This window comes from Podarcis tiliguerta, assembly GCF_965153285.1.
Source record: "Podarcis tiliguerta genome assembly, chromosome: 2".
Lineage (NCBI taxonomy): Eukaryota > Metazoa > Chordata > Lepidosauria > Squamata > Lacertidae > Podarcis > Podarcis tiliguerta.
The window spans coordinates 72,598,185-72,615,523 of NC_139535.1; the positions used below are offsets into that span (position 1 = coordinate 72,598,185).

The window sequence follows — 17,339 nt, forward strand, 5'->3', positions numbered from 1 at the left end:
GAATGAAACCTCTAGTGTGCTGAGAAAAACAGTTCCGCTTTCTGTCACCTTTACTATTCTAACAAGTTCTTGGGAATTCATTTGAAACCCAGTTTATAGTTGCTTTGTGCTCTGAATGGGCTTATGATCCTTCTGCAGACTGCCATGGACCCCTCTCTCCCCTGGCTCTTACCATTCCTTGTCTTTGTTACCTGGGCTGAGAATGAGAATGTCAGGAGGAGGACAGCATAAAGTAGACCACAGGCACTACTCCCAGGAATGCTTAAGTCACTGGCTTAGGAAGCCTTGCCGGTTTAAAGAAAAAGGGTGGTAGGATGGGTGGTAGGATGGGTGGGTGGGGAGGAAGCTGTTCCCTCTGCCAACTATGAACGTGCAAAAAGAATGAAGAAAGGGCTTGTTTTGAGGGGGGTGGAGAGTAGACTGTTAACACGTCTCACCTACTCCTACCCCTACCATGAAGAGAATTCATGACTATTAATAAAGCTGCCTTGGGGGGGGTTAGAAGGTTTTTTTATACTATATTAGTAAAATAAACTCCCCAGGTAAGCTAACTGGGGAAAAGAGGAAAGAGAAGATTGAGGATGTAATCTACCTACAAGTAAGTCCCCCTGAGTTCAGTGGGACAGACAGATTATAAACCATGGGTAGGCAAACTAAGGCCCGGGGGCTGGATCTGGCCCAATCGCTTTCTCAATCCGGCCTGCAGACGGTCCAAGAATCAGCATGTTTTTACATGAATAGAATGTGCCCTTTTATTTAAAATGCATCTCTGGGTTAACATAGTCCAGCCCCCCACAAGGTCTGAGGGACAGTGGACTGGCCGCCTGCCAAAAAAGTTTGCTGACCCCTGTATAAATGTTCCAATCTGTCTGCCCAAAATTCCAATACTGGATTTTTTAGACATAATGTATAGTAAATAACTTCTAGAATATAGGTTTGTATCCAATTAAGTTGTCTTGCTAGTGCAGGGAGTCCTGCCTGTACAATGGGGCATCTTCTCCCTGCATCGTCCCAGATTTATTCTGGGGGCTCCCCAACCCTCCACAGCAGATTGGGGGGGGGGTCCATAAGAAGAGGAAATCCTACTGAGCTGATGGAAGTCCTTGCACTAATGCAGTGACTTCATTGGTCACAGCCCCCTGTATATAGTTTTCACCACTTAGAATTACAATTAAGTGGTGTACAAATCTGTAACATAAAAGGAAAAAGTTACTAAAACTTTTAGAAGTTTTAGAATATTAATTGTCATTTATTTACCAACAATAACAAATGCTGGCTTATAAGTATAATTTAAATTTTATCAGTTTTTAAATGAGTGGCTTTGTCACATCAACTGAAATGTAAACAGCAAGAGGAAATTCTGTAGCCCTGTTAAGTACTAGCTTCATACCTGAAAGGCTAAAGCTGAAACAGGAAAAAAGGTAGACATGCCTCTCTCCCCATCCCCCTCAGCAAATTGAGACTTTTTTCTTTATAGCCAAGAGCAGACATGCAGTTAGCTTCTGTTTTATGGAGCTGGGAGAGGAGACAGACAGGGGTTTTTTTTAAAGACAATTTCTTTAGCAGAATCATCAAAAATGTCTGACTCCTTCAACTATACACCAGTACAGTATATAAAAGCCAGAGATAAAAGAACAGCATTGTACAGACGGCAATTGCCAGAAGTATCCCAGACTTGCCACAAAAGGATATTAGGAACAGTTCAACTGAGGCAGGATGCCATTATCAGCAGACTGAAGTCTTGTAAGAAGGCAGGAATACCTCAAGTTATTTCTCAATGGGGACCCAAACTGCCAGATGCACACAAAGAATCATTGCAACCATTTTTTTTGTTGACCAACTAAACTCAAAACGGGGATGGGCCAACAAAAAATTGGTAATAACCATGCTTTATAACAAAATGAAAGCTCCCATACCTTTTAGGCAAACATTACATAGCTGATAATGAGCTTTGCCTTTCCCTGTAGCTGGACAATAAGAGACACAGCTGGGGACCAATTTAAGGTAAGTAATAATTATATCTGGAAACACAAAATAACATGCTACTTGTTTCTAATTGGTACCCGCCCCAATATAGTACTCTACTTCCTGGGGGGGGGGGAGCCCCTGAACCCAGGGAGAGAGCACATGGACTGTGTTAGGATCTAAGCAAATGAAATAAAAAGGCATGTACCTCCAATTATAACCCTTGGTACTCACATCCTATTTTACCTGTTGCAGTTCATAACTCACTCATGTTATCCAACTCTAAGAGCAGGCTCATGAAAAGCAGCTAAAACCGCCAGAAAACGCTTCTGTGCAGTTTCTTCTTGTGGAGCTATGTAACATGGTTAGAACAATTCCTATCTGGGTGCAGCGATCATGGAAGTGACCAGCAAGGTAAGAAGAGCCCTGCTGGATCAGGTCAAAGCCCAGCAGTGACCAGCCAAATGCCTCTGGAAAGCCCACAAGTAGGACATGAAGGTGGATCCTGTTCCCAGACTGGTTTGCTGACTAGAATAGGCCTATGCACCTGAAGCTACCATTCTACAAATACCCAACTGGCAACTGATGTCATCCAGATAGTACGTATGACAAAGTTTGAAGGGAGTTTGAAGAATATGATGCTATACCAATATTGCCTAAATCAGTGATCCCCAAACCTTCCCCCCTCCCACTGGCCACTTGAAGAATGCTAAGGTTAAGGTATTGTTGCTTAATGATTTATTTATTTATTTATTGCACTTGCAATGCACTGTGCTGTGATGTTTTTAAATTGTATTTTTACAGACGTGCCACAGACCACCTAAGTGAACATGGAAAGCCCTTAAAACAACATGTTAAACCAAAAGGAATGTGTGTGTAAATATGTTTGTTGCTTTGTCCCAGTATCTCAAGTTGTTACAATTCTTTTCTCCAGAAAGAAACATGAATTTCAATTAAAACAAGTGTGAGGACTGGTGGACAAACAAGATCCATGAGGACAGGTCAAAGCTAAGAGCCTGGATATAGAGCAGGGGTCGGCAAGGTTGACCTCACTTGGGCTGGTTCACTCCAGCGGAAATCCCTCTGTGGGGCCGGAGCGCGTGCACCCACAATTTCCGGCATCTACATCTATGCAGACACGATTTCCAATGTCTGTGCAGATGCGATTTCTGGCACCGCGGAAGCGAGTCCCCGCGCCACGCTGCGCCGATTTAGCTCAGTGAGCAGGGACTCGCCAAGTGAGCGATTCGGTTCCAGGGCGGCTCGTGTGCCGGTTAAACGATCCCCGTGGGCCGCTTGTGGCCCATGAGCCTTAGGTTGCCGACCCCTGATACAGAGATCTGATTTCAGCTGTGTACCACATGTCCCCTTCTATACCTGCAAAAAGTAAAGCTCTTCTAATCAACATGCAGTGTCTGGAACACCTTCCAGCTGCAAATGAGCATGCGAGTTGAAGACTATAGAATGGGTAACAAATGCAAACACAAAACGGGGCATTAAAAACATCATACACTGGAAAAATAATCAATATGCCCTGCATAATTAATCACAGCAGACTACCATGGGTAAATTACTCTCTCTGGAAGAAAAATTTAGTGACAGAACGACAATGAAACAAAGAAGATAAATAGTCTTCCAGTCTCACATGCTTCCTTTCCACAATCCTACTATAATCAATGAACCTTTTCTCACAAGGCTGAGCCCTATAGTCATGAATACCTAAACTAGAAAATTCTGCACTTCTTCAACTGTGTCCCTGTTCAGTTGAGCAGAACCCAAACAAATGAGATTTCCAGAACTAGTCAACTTCTTAGGCATATAGACTGCTTTTATCCTGGAAGTTTCTTCCTCAACACTAGTTGCTGCCAATACATTTTTGGGGGGCCGTTTCACACATGCATGTTATTATGTGATTGTTCAATAACATATGACTCACAGCTGAATTTGTAAACAGACCCCAATATAAAACACTGTGTGACTACTGTGGTATTTGATCTGTGATGTATCCGTGAATGAGCCAAGTTCTCATTGCAGTCCTCAAAGTGATAAAACATGCACGAGTGAACCAACTTTTTATTGTCTCACCACCCCACCTCTGTCAAATTACCATTCCTTCCTCATTTTCTAATTATTACACTGATTCTTAGAGGCTCAATTACAACAGGGATGGAGGATCTCTGGTCTTCAGATGTTTGACTTCCAACTCCCATCCTCCCCAGCTAGCAATGCCAATTGTCAGAGATTAGGCTAATCTGTTACATCTAGGGATTTCCTAATTATCTTATATTACAGTATCTCACTAAATATTCTTTAAATTTCTTCCAGTCTTCTTGTGTTTCCTCCTCTTTCTGGTCGCGAATTCTTCCAGTCAGGTCAGCCAGCTCCGAAAAGTCCATCATCTTCATCTGCCATTCTTCTATTGTCGGTATTTCTTGCAATTTCCATTTTTTGGCTAATATTAAAGTCTTGCTGCTGTAATGGCATACAAAAACAGTCTAACATTCTTCTTGGGCAATTCCGGTCCTGTTATTCCAAGTAGAAAGGCTTCTGGTTTCTTAATAAATATATTTTTCAACATTTTTTTTAATTCATTATAAATATTTTCCCAGAAGTCTTTCACCTTGGGACAAGTCCACCACATATGAAAAAAGTGCCTTCTTTCTCTTTACATTTCCAACATAAGTTATCATTAGTGTGGTAGATTTTTGCTAGTTTCACCGGGGTTAGGTACCATCTATACATCATTTCATAATATTTTCTTTTAATACAGTACATGCCATGAACTTAACCTCTTTCTTCCATAACCTCTCTCAATCTTCCATCATTATATTGTGACCCACATCTCTTGCCCAATCAATCATAACAGATTTAACTTGTTCATCCTTTGTATGCCATTCCAACAATAAATTATACATTTTAGAGAGATTTTTAACATTTGTATCTATCAATTCCATTTCCAATTTTGATTTTTCAGTTGCAAAACAATTTTTCTTATCAAGTTTATACAATTCATTAATCTGATGATATTGTAGCCATCCCCCCAGTTTATCTTTAATTTGATAAAAAGGTCTCAGTTTAATCCATTCTTATTTCCCAACAGTAAATTCCCCCATTCTTGGACTGATCAAAACCATCAGGAAGAATCTTGGGTACTGCTTATTTTCAATATTTTGCTCAATGGGTATTTGAGCTTTGACAGTTAAATTAGTTATCCAGGAAGAGACAGAGAACATAATCTCTAGAGCAAATTGTTACTTCCCACTCCCCCCCCCCCCAGCAAAAGATAATAAGTACTTCTGTACTTTTACAGAAGTAACACCTTTTTCATCAGTCTAGCACCCACCTGGGTGGGTGGTCAGAACTGTCACAATCTGAACTTTGTTTTGCTGAAAAGGTGGGTTAAGGGAAAAGAAAAGGGAAAAGTGCCTAGCTAAGCAGGCCAACAGTTCAGCCATTCTCGGCTTAAACCACAAAGACTCAGCTCTGTCACACATCTTTGGTTCCTCATGGAGGTTCTCTGCCAAAATCCTTAACCAGCCAAGCAGTCAGATGCTGGATTGAAGATTACTCCATGCAGCAGCAAATCTTTTGAACATGCAAGGGTCATGGGAAACAAATCATGGTATGAATCCAAAAATTGTAGGAAAGCTAAAATAAAAGGGATGGTTGAAAAACAGGAGAATATGTAAGAATGTAAGAAAACCGTATCAGGATAGGAGGGAGGTCAAGACGTGTGTTAAAGTTGTGTAAATAAGTGGATGATACCAAACATTGACTAATAAGAGTGTTATCTTCTTTATTTTAGTTTGTTTATTTTTTCTTTGTATGTTCTCTGTTTTCTGTGGAAGTTTCAATAAAAAGCAATAAAGAAAAACGAAAAACAGGAGAATATCAGTAAGCCATCTGTTCCTCCTAACTGATAATGGTCATGGATTCAGCTAGCACACTTAATCATGTAATCTTTAAATTTATATCCCGTTCTACCATTTACATGGTCAAGATGTCCAACAAAATTACACTTATACCACGAAAAGTTATTCTATCATATGAAAAACAAAAAGGGATCACATTGTGACATGCCATATTAACCCAACATAAAAACTGATCATGGATGTTCGGCTAAGGCCAAAAGTACATCACAGCCCCCACCTTGCAAGCTTCATTTTATCGTCAGGAAACTTAACAACTTTCGAATACAACAGCAAGGAGAAGAAGATAAACGTGCTGAAGTTTAGGAACAAACAGGGGAGAGTCAGTGTGTATATTGTAGTCAGTAGCACCCTTTACATTCATCAGTGCTACCCTCTCATTTCATGGAGCCTAGTGTCTTAAGCAAACTCCACATTTTACCCAGGAATTGGGGTCAGAAGTGGAATTAGATGCTGAACCTGGGCCCTTTAAACCAGTGCTGCCACTGCTTCATTTCAGCCAACTCCTGAAGAAGCAGAAGGCACCTGGCAACCAAGTGTTTACTCTGGGACAAAAGAGGACCCTTTCTCCCTTTGGCAACTATCTCTCCCCATTCCTCTTTAATTATCTTCATTCTACAGTAGTTTAAATAAAGTGGAATGGCAACTACAGGATCAGCAACGTATCTGAAAATGATCCAGAGCAGATACCTATGAAAACATTTCAAAGTGTGTAATAAGCCACAGGAATTCAAACTGAGCCTGTGGAGAGGAACAAAGCTCTATGTTTTCTCTAATTTCTTTCCCCTTGATCTATGGCCTCAGTAAAAGACAGTTATTACCTTTGGCATCACCAGGTAGCACAAAAAGTATCATGCTCTGTTACTAACGGTAGAATACAAACACTATTAGTTGTCAAATAAGCATCCCATATATCACAGTATTACAGCCACTGCCATTAACTGCTAGTGATGAAAAGGATTTCCAAGTTACAGAGCTTTTAAAACGCTGTGCGCATATAAATCTTCTAATTCAAGCCTAGTAAATTAGCAGCATTTAACTTGTATATATTTCAAGCAATTCCAATATGCAGATTATTAATATGATCTCGTGCATCTTCCTAAGAACCACAGCATTCTTGTGCCTGATAATTAAATTTGTACACTTAAGCAATATTGTAAAAGACTTGATGCAGTTCTAGAAATGGGAAGGGCAGCTTGCTGTAACCAATTTGATGGAAACTCATCATGTTTTCCTTTCTCCAACATGTTTATTTAGCTGCCCCCATACTACCAAGTCACTGGAACGCATGAATCAGAAGCATCATGTACAATACGGTGTCCCCATATTTCTTAAAAGATTCTCAGTCAGTGCAAGGCTGTATCTCACAGGAGGCCATCATTCGCACAAACTTGAATAAACCAAAGAAAAGCAGGCAAGCCCGCATTGCTGGTGGGTTGAAGTACCCAAGGAAGAGATATGATTAAGCATGTGCACTAACCAGATTCTGCAACCTAAGGCTCATCAGTGCTAAGCCCATGAGAAGGATGCAAAAGGAAGGCTACTGGAATAATACACAACTCCCCAGATAAGACAAAATGGGATCTAGTTTCCAGTTTTAAATGGAATGGGTTTCCCTGGAATCAAGGTGAAGACCAAATGTTAAAAGTGCTGTTTTAGATTTAGCACAGGCTTAGCAAGCACTGTATATTACAGTATTGCATGCTACTTGGAAAACGGTGATACAACTATGCATGTGTGTGTGTTTGTTCATCACATCTAACTTGAAGTACAATTTCAGGTTTTCTGTTCTGCCACAGGACACACACACACACAGAGAGAGAGAGAGAGAGTGACAGAGAGAGAGAGAGAGAGAGAGAGAGGTTTTCCCTCTGCATCCCCTTCATGAGCTTAGTGGAGATCAATCTACAACATTATAGGAGCTTGTTAGCAAAAGGTAATCTCTGTTACAGTCTATTTCTTTTAGATTATCCGCTTTGTAAAGGAACTGTATTCAGAACAAAACCACCTTTCTGTGTAAGGTCTCACAACATCCCCTGGCTCTCAGGCCATAGCAGCTACTCACACTTCACAGAGAAAAGACAGCAGCTTTGTTTTGTTGCCCTAGCATTCAGTCAACCACAGGTTATTTTCACTTGCAAACATCAGAGTGTACACATGCTTGCATGTGCACAAAAACACCCCTTCACAGGGAAGCCTTAGTTTGATTTTACACCTCCAATGGTCTGCCATGCTAAGAAAAAATACAGGGAGAATATTGCTCATCTCAAATATTTCGTAATATTTGTGTAAATATAATAGTATTAACTTCCACTATGAACAGGTTACACATTTCTAGTGATCTTCAAGCATTCAGAGTAATTCCCTTAGGTGCACCAAACAGACAACTTTAAACTTTTACAAAAAAAGGCATATTAATTGGTTAAAGATTCCCGTTTGGGTATGGTATAACAGATTTCACTAACAGTAAGTCCTTGGCTAACAAAAGCTGTGTGTCTTTTTCCTTCTTTCAAGTTCTTGGCACAGAGCTGTACCCACACAGCACACCACACAAAACTTCAATTCTGGCATCAGTGCACAGAATAAACGGGTTGCTAGGATCAGCAAAAAACGAGCACTGCAGAGTGCATGAGGCAATTAATAATTTCCCTGAAAGCCTCACATTTTTCACTCCATATAGATCCAGTCATCAGACATGTCATGGGAGCTACAGAGAGATATTTATACTCCTTTTATGTAGACACTGAATCATAGAATTGTAGAGTTGGAAGGGACGCTGCGGGTCATCTAGTCCAACCCCCTGCAATGTAGTAATCTCAACTAAATTCTACATGACAGATGGCCATCCAACCTCTGCTTAAAAACCTCCAAAAAAGAGAGGTGTGTGTTGTTGTTTTTTAATGAAGCCACACTGATTCTTTAGAGTCCTCCTATATTCTTTCTTGTTGGAATAGTCTGCATTTTGCCTTCAATATGTCACCTTTAAAAAACCTCCCATCTACCTTGGATTCCCTTCTCTTTGAATACTTCTGACCATGTGATCTCACCCAGCACCTCCTTAAGCTTTTTGAAATCAGCCTTCTTAAAGTCCAGAGTGCGTGTCCAACTACACTCAGATTTCCCTTGCCTCTGAATCATTAAACCAAGGAGGACATGATCACTGCCTTCCAAGGTTCCCATGCTTCATATACCCACTGAGATCATTAAAGAAGTTTTTTATTGCACATTCCCTTGAAACAACTGTAATAAGTATCTCTGTGCTATTTACTCTCACAGAACAGGTGAGCTAAGAAAATGAAATGCAGCAGCTACTTCTATTGTCCTTCCATTCCTGTGCACACAAAAGAATTGAGCTTGCTAATAAAATAGGTGCTGTAGAATTACTCCTATGCGATTTTCTTACTTAGATTTAATGGTACTTGTTTCAACAGGTCACAATTCACACATGTGCACAGGGCCAAAAACAAATCAAAGTTTTCATTTGACAGCTGATAAAGATAAGGCATGAAAAGAAGAAGAAACTAATTCCCAGTAATGTTAATGTTTAATGTAACTCACTGTGTTTTGGAACTGAACAAAATTGACAGATATAAAAGAGCATTATATCAAACAAAACAATAAACATGGGTGGTGCTACATTTTTAAAAAGGGTGTGAATAACTTGCCACCTTTTAAAAACTTAAGCAAATCTTTTTAGGTTGCCATTGCTATTTCTGTAATTTGTGTTTAAGATTATTGACCATTTTCTTCTTTGACACATTATTCTGAAAATATTTGCTTAAGAGAATGCAAAGTTACATATAACAAAAAGGAGATTCAGTTGTGTGTACTGTTTTGTTTATGTACTCTGTTATGCTTGATAAGTAGTTTCTCTTCCTTGCATTTTGTTTTTGTTTCAGTACCTCTAGCCTGTTTTGTTTACTCTGCTTAGTTTTTGAGAAGGATAACTGATCTGATTAGTCAATAAAGTCAGCAAAGAATCTCAGATTTATTTTTAAAACCACAGTCCCTTTTGCAAGTGGCATTTAGAATACAACCAGGTAGCCACATTCAAGCACAAATTGTAGCATAACAGCATATGGTTCAGCCACAGGTTTTGAACCAGACTGTGGTGAGTAGAGAGACAGACTCTTTGGAAATTAAGTCAAATAAACCAAGCTACACCTCCAGACCCAGCCAATCCCTGCCCATGGTTAATGGACCTCCAGTAGGTAAGGGATGATGTGATACTGGTGTCTCTTATCATGGTCTGAGACAGCAACTATAGAACATGAGACAGGTTTTTGCTGCCAGACTCCACTAGCAGTAGATTAGCTGGACTTCTTTGCTGTAGCTTTTAATTAAGTGGCTGTGGGGTTTTAGAACATTAGCTCACACTTCAGGCTTCTTCAACTTAGAACCAGGGAGGGACAATTAAATTTTACTGTAGCAGTGTAGATCTGAAGGGCTTCTATATGCAAATATATCATACATCACTCCCCCAGAGAGTGAGGGAGGATAGGAAATACTATCTCACTCTTGAAAGCCAAAAGCTTATTTTTTAAAAAGTCGCCCTATCTTCAGGTTTATAGCACTTGTGTTTCAAAATAAGTATTTTTTCCAGTGCACGCCCACCTTAGGTGATGGTGAGCTTCCATCACATCACTCTCAGAATTGGGAAACAAACAAACAGACAGACACCGCCTTCTCTTGGATATGTTCACAAAAGACTACTTTGTCAATGAAGTCACACACAGAGAGAGAAATTATGGTGTATTTTCTTTTAAAGGACAATTGGGAACCAAAACTACATATTCAGAATTTTCGTGAATATGGGCTTCCTTGCACTTGGAAATTGCGCTTTTTGACTTCTGTCCACATAAAAAAAAAAATCTACATACAAAAACAAGGGACGAACCTCCTAACCTAGACTTCTCCCTGATGTGTTAGCATTAAAAAGATGCAGAGACTTGTTTTTGTGTGGGATTGTCCAAACAGGCAGTCCACACCAGCATTTGGAAGATGCTGCTGCAGATGTTAGGGCTCTGGAATCCTGCCTGCATGCTAAGTGTTTTGCTACGGATTTATCTCCACCAAGGCAATAAACTTGTTCATTTTGAGCCTACCTCTCCAAATGGTTTGGGTTCAAGGTTTGGGAACCCCTATGGCTCAGCTGTCTTCTGCACAAATAATACACACCCATGCCCTCTGAAGTGCGCTCCCTCTTCCAAATGCTTGCCCTACAAATGCTGGTGCAATTATACAATGATGTGTTCCCATTTTCTGAACAGGAACCTGCTTTCGCATGTAAAAGGTTTTGAAGCTTATGTTGTTATGAATGCAAAAAGGGTACCAGTGACTAAGGCTACGGGTTGTAGACATTCAGTGGGCCTACTCTGAATAAGACTTGGTTGGCGATAACTCTATATCCCCCCCCCCCCCGCACATACCATCATGTCCACCACCAGTGCTTTTTTTCTGGGAAAATAGGTGCCAGTGCTCACCATGAAATTGTTACAGATGTGTAATTAACAACAGATGTTGTTAACAACAACAACAAAGAGGTGCCAGTACTGTGTACCCTTGAGTACCCTCTGGGGGGAAAAGCACTGCCCACCACACATTTTACGCAAACACAGACAATCCATGCCCAGTAATGTGTTGAAAGCTGGATCTCTGCTTCTTTTAAATCTTCAGTTTAGGTAGTAGTAAATTGAGTAGTAGTAATTGAGCTGTTATGATCTTGGATTTTAAAAGAAGTTCCCCAAAGCTATGTACTTTTGATGTGTTTCTCTTATGTGCAAATTGCTTAGTGCTGCTTTAGCAGCCTGGCACAGTTTTTTTATGGAGGTATTTCTCAAGTAAATTTCCAAAAGTAAGAATCAGATGGGATACCATTCACAGCAGTATATATAAGCAGCAGATAGTTAGTGTGTCTGTCTGTTTAAGCCAATTCCAAACCTGGCTGGCCTACTTTGGCACCAGAGCATTTGGTAGAATGAGCTCTCTGCTAGCTGCCAATGCAGGAAAGCTATTAATGGATCAAGACCAAGGAGCCAGCTTTCAACTAGAGTGTAATACATCATTATTATGTATTCGGGAGAATTCAGGGGAAAGATTTCTAAGATACTGCAGCTCTAAAGTGACTGGAATGAGCATATTTATAACTATTCCCCCTGCCCCTTTAAGATTTCTTATTTAGAAGATTACTTGCTTTATAGAACTTGCACTGCTACCATACTGGGAAGTAAATTACTAATATTGGGGTTCATCTACTTCACTACTGCCTTTAAGCCTTATGCATCCTCCTAAAATCTGAATAAATAAGTAACAAAACAGCATTTATAAATGAGGCACAGGTACTGCTACCAGAACCACAAGATAATATCCCTGCTGCAAAGGGATTTTTTTGTAATGACTTCTTAAATAATTAGTACTGCAGACTATCAAGCATTTGAGCTACTGTATCAAAATGATAACAGTAAACTCTTAGGCTAGAATAGCAAGTGTCGAGTCTACAAGAGATCCAGTGTGAAAGGTTTTTTATTGTTTTGTCATGGGTGTGTGTGTGTGCTATATTATTTTGTTTATATGCTGAAAACAATGAGGTCACAGGGGCCTCATAGCCAAACTATGGTTACCATAAACAAGCAAGAATGCTGGTTCCCAGAAAGACATTCGTGGCTGTTTTACTGCTCCCCTAGTCCCGCTGCTGCTGTGTTGGGAGGTAAGCTTAGTGTTTGGACCCCCACATCTGCTCTGGAGGGTTCACCCAACTCTCCAGAGCAGGTTTTTGGTATGTGAGGGCACTGTGGGGGCAGGTGGGAGGATAAAAAGGGGACAGTGTGGGGTAAATCTGTTCCACAAGCAGGCAGACACTGCTGGAAATCATCCCTGACATTTATACTGAGGGGCAGTATAAACAGATGAGAAAAAGGTGAGTTGTGCTCATAAACCTTCCCAATGGGTGGAGGCAGACTTGAGAGCATCTCCCAACCAGAGTCAAGTGGGAGTTTATACTGAGCGGTGCAGTGGGAAGTAAGAGAGATAAGGATACGCAGAGACATCTCACGGCATCCCACCCCAGTATCAATACTATGGTCATTGGAAGGGACGCACGCCTACAGTCAAAGAGAGAAGGATCAATTATGGGGCCTTCTAGTTATTTCAGGTGGTATACCAACAGCAATGGCTGTAGTGAATAATATACAAGTAACATTAAGCTGTTGGATTACTTGTTAGGATGTAACTCAAGGTGTGGACAAGAAGGTAAGAGTACGAAACTATCCCACCACCCTAATTCATACAAGTAAGGAAAAGAAAAGCCATTATGAATCAGATCAATGTTCCCCACCTGCACTCCCAAATTTAGTAGCAGTTATGGCAGACAGGACATACAGCTGGCAGCTCTAAATGGGGGGGGGGGGGCAACTGAGCTCTCCAATCAATTTTTAGCTGCAGGTGAAGAAGATGGAATTAAAGTAAATTTTATACTCTAGACCTACGTCCATTATGCTTTTCCTTTTTCAAAAAAATAAAAATAAAAATCCCACCCACAACAAAGCAGTGAACTAATTCAACTTGTGGGTGCACAACCAAAGGAAATCTTCAGCATAATGGGAGGCAGCCTCTTGGTGCACATTACAATTTATTCTCATGCCATGTATAAAGTTTCCACCATATCTGCCAAATGGATCAGTGGCCAAAATAACTTTGGCACATTGAATGCCCAACCCCATTTTGATGGCAAAAGCACTTTGCTTCCAGGGTGGTGACACGTACATCGTATCGCCTGGCACAGCACAACATGAGCTAATAGGAAAAAGGTCTGTTCTATGAGAACCATTCCTCCATCTGAAACAACCTAGGAGAGAATAGCAAGCCCAGGATTTACAACACGTTGATCCAGATTTTTTTTCTAAAACAAGAAATTATGGCTCACTAGTACAAGGCAGTATGAAATGGGGGGGGGGGGTATGAAAAGGAGAAAGAGGCCAGAAACCAAAAGAGCAAATACAGAGCAAACAGGATTATGAAAGTACAAGTATCATTAAAAAATGATTTTGATTTCCATTGGAATTGGAGTACAATTCAGCAAGTTTGTTCCATTCAGGCCACTGATTACAATCTCAGCTACTTATCAAGTCTTCAGTGACTTGCAAAGCAGCATTCACTGCCCCACCCCATTTTGTTTCAACAAGAACAACCATGTGAGGTAAGTTAGGCTGAGAGATAGTGACTAGATCAAAGTCACTCAGTCAGCATGGTAACTACATCAGGAATCACAAGACAGAGAAACCAGAAGAAGAAGAAGAAGAGGAGGAGGAGGAGAAGGAGGAGTTTGGATTTGATATCCCGCTTTATCACTACCCGAAGGAGTCTCAAAGCGGCTAACATTCTCCTTTCCCTTCCTCCCCCACAACAAACACTCTGTGAGGTGAGTGGGGCTGAGAGACTTCAGAGAAGTGTGACTGGCCCAAGGTCACCCAGCAGCTGCATGTGGAGGAGCGGAGACGCGAACCCGGTTCACCAGATTACGGTTCTACCGCTCTTAACCACTACACCACACTTCCATCTTCCAGGACATTCTATACAATATCTCAAAGTAGCTATCTTATTACAAAAGAATTTTAGAAATGGACTGGAAAGAGAAGTTGCTGAAATGCAGCTTATTACCAACCTTTAAACCATGGAAAGACCTGGTCTGAATAGAGACATTGGATTCTTATCTCATTTTACATGATAAAGCTATTTTTAGGCATCTCACCCCTTGCTTTTTCCTGTAAGACCAACTGCAGTTGTTAACAGTCGTCAACAGGTTTATCACACCTATCAGCCAATCACCCATTCCCAACACGCTTCTGAGTAATACCCCTCCCCACCCTCTCAATATATATAAGGGTCTGGTGACTTCTGTTTCAGTGTATCTGAAGAAGTGTGCATGCACATGAAAGCTCATACCAATAACAAACTTAGTTGGTCTTTAAGGTGCTACTGGAAGGAATTTTTTAAATTTTGTTTCGACTACAGCAGACCAACACAGCTACTTACCTGGAGCATGATAATTGAGGATTTGAACGTGGTCTCCTAACTCCTAGTCTAACACACTAGCCACTATACCTCTCTAATGCATATGAGTCAAGTCCTTTGAAACTTAATTGTGTTTAAGCGATTTGAAAGTGCTCTCTGTGATGTAATTGCTGGTGATCCATTCATATTACAGTACAAGAAACATAATGAAGAAACCACAGATAACAATTGCAGCACTTATCTGTTCTATTATAGGTAAACAAAAATAAATGGCTGATGATGAACCTTCCCAAGCTGAGATCTCGCAAGTACACCTTCTCTCCTCCATTCAGTCTCTAAGGATCTTAAGTCATCCAATAGATTTTTAGCCTCTGAACAGTTGCATTTCATCAATTTTGTGAACCACCTTTTGCCACCAACTTTCAGATCAAACCAGACCTTCCATTAGGCCTAGGCGATATATCAATAGATCGCCCAGGACTAGTATGAGGAGCAGATCACGATGTTGGCTTCGCTCAGAAGTATATCGCTGGTGAAACCGCCACAGCTCCTGAGTCCCTCTGTTAGTGACTTCCCCCAGCGAGCGTTACTAGCAGAGTGACTCAGGAACAGTGGCGGTTTACCAGCGATATATCGCTAAGTGAAGCCGCCAGCCCACTCTGCCCTCATACTGCGCAGAGGGACAAAAAAGCTGCATCGGCAAGGCGCCAATACAGCTTGTTCCTCCCTCTGCATATTTAAACTGCTCGGCTGAGGAATGTGCAGTTGCCATTCCCCTCAGCTGAGCGGTTAAAGGATCCTCCAGCCTGGCACTGGCTCCCATGCAAGCAGGGGGAGCACTGGGAATGGCTCGGCTAAGGATCGGGAGCCCTCCCATGCCCCAGCTGAGCCGTACAAACAAGCTGTGTTGTCCCAGCCTGCTAGGCACTGGGGTGAAACCGCCTCAGCTCCCGCGGTGAGACCTGCGGCAATTTCACCTGGTGCCTTGCAGGCTGAGGCCAATGCAGCTTGGTTTTTCAACATTGTGGTATATCGCCAGACCGCGATGTTTTGCTGGTGATATACCGCAATGCTGATATCGGCCAACCCTACCCTCCATTGTGGTTTTGTCTACCCTTAGCAGCATCCGAACCACCCTCCTCGAAAATTAACTTACTACATATGATAATAACAAAACCGCTGGGCAAAAGTAGGAGAGAGAGAGAAAGTTAAGCATTAAAATTGGAACTGGGTATCACATTTGTGCTGCAGAAAAACAAGAAAACTCTGTAATATAATGTATTCTCTTTCCAGAAACCTGCAATGCATTATGCTGCCAATAATGCTGTGCAATGAATTAATTCTCTTTTTACATTCCATGGTGTGCATTACTGGCAAAATAATTCATTAGGGTCATTGTTCACAGAGAAACTGGAGAAAGGAGCTGAATGAAGGGGCTTGTATCAAAATAGGAATCCTAACCACTGCATACTAGACCCACCAGACTCACAAAAACTTTGTGGCCACCAGTTTACCAGAAACGGATTCCATTCACAATGAGCAGGAGCTAAATGAAAAGTCACTTAAAAAGATGGCCCCAAACAGGCACTCTGCATGTTCCAAGTAACCACATCAGACTACGGCCTGAAACATTTAGTAGCAACAAACACCCTAATTCAGCATGCTAGACATTTAGACTCTATTAAGCTAATATCCAAACTCTGAAGCACCAGAAATAAAGCATCACCAACTCAACACAATTTTGGGAAAAATTAATTCCTCATTCTACAATCATTCAAGGCAGCAAAGCAACATCTGAAGCAGTAGTGGGTATGAAAACTAACACTTTCCAAACAACTGGCTCCCCGCCCCCGTTTTACTGAAAGCTACTTTAAGGCATGTAGGAAAAAGACAAATGTGCAAAATTCACATATACATTATGAAGACATGAACATCTTGCAACTTTTAGAAATGTGATTTAAACCGGAGCTTGAAGACAAATGGGACGAACTTTCAGGTCAAAATCTAACACGTAAGGGATTAAAATAAGATAAATCCTGATAAAACAAACAAGTGAGCCTTTGCCCAACTGTACAGATCCACCACACCTTCACAGCAAATGGTTTGTGTTACTTGCATGGCAAGTGGGGCAAAGTCTACTAGCCACCTTCCTTGTTTATCAAACACAGCTCCATCCCTGTCTTAACTGTTAGATACAAGTGACTCCCCTGGACACAGAAGGCCCATGGAACGCATGAAGGAAAGACTGAGGGAATCCAGACTACATCTAGGTTTCCTTAAGAGCAGGCCAAAATGCATCAGTTGTGACCTTGCACGTGAATCTTATGCCCAACCCATGTAACTCAAGTCGAGAAGCACTTGGGCTTAACTTAGGGTTTATATGAAGCTTCAGAGAAAGCAGGTTCTCCTCCACAACGAAGCAGTTGCAGTTTTAAA

General features: G+C 41.2%; 1 protein-coding gene across 4 annotated transcripts in view; it reads right to left on the reverse strand.

Annotated features, from left to right (window-relative positions):
• Positions 1–17,339, reverse strand: part of SH3PXD2B (SH3 and PX domains 2B) — a 102,322-nt gene that overhangs the window by 67,333 nt on the left and 17,650 nt on the right. The window lies entirely within an intron of this gene.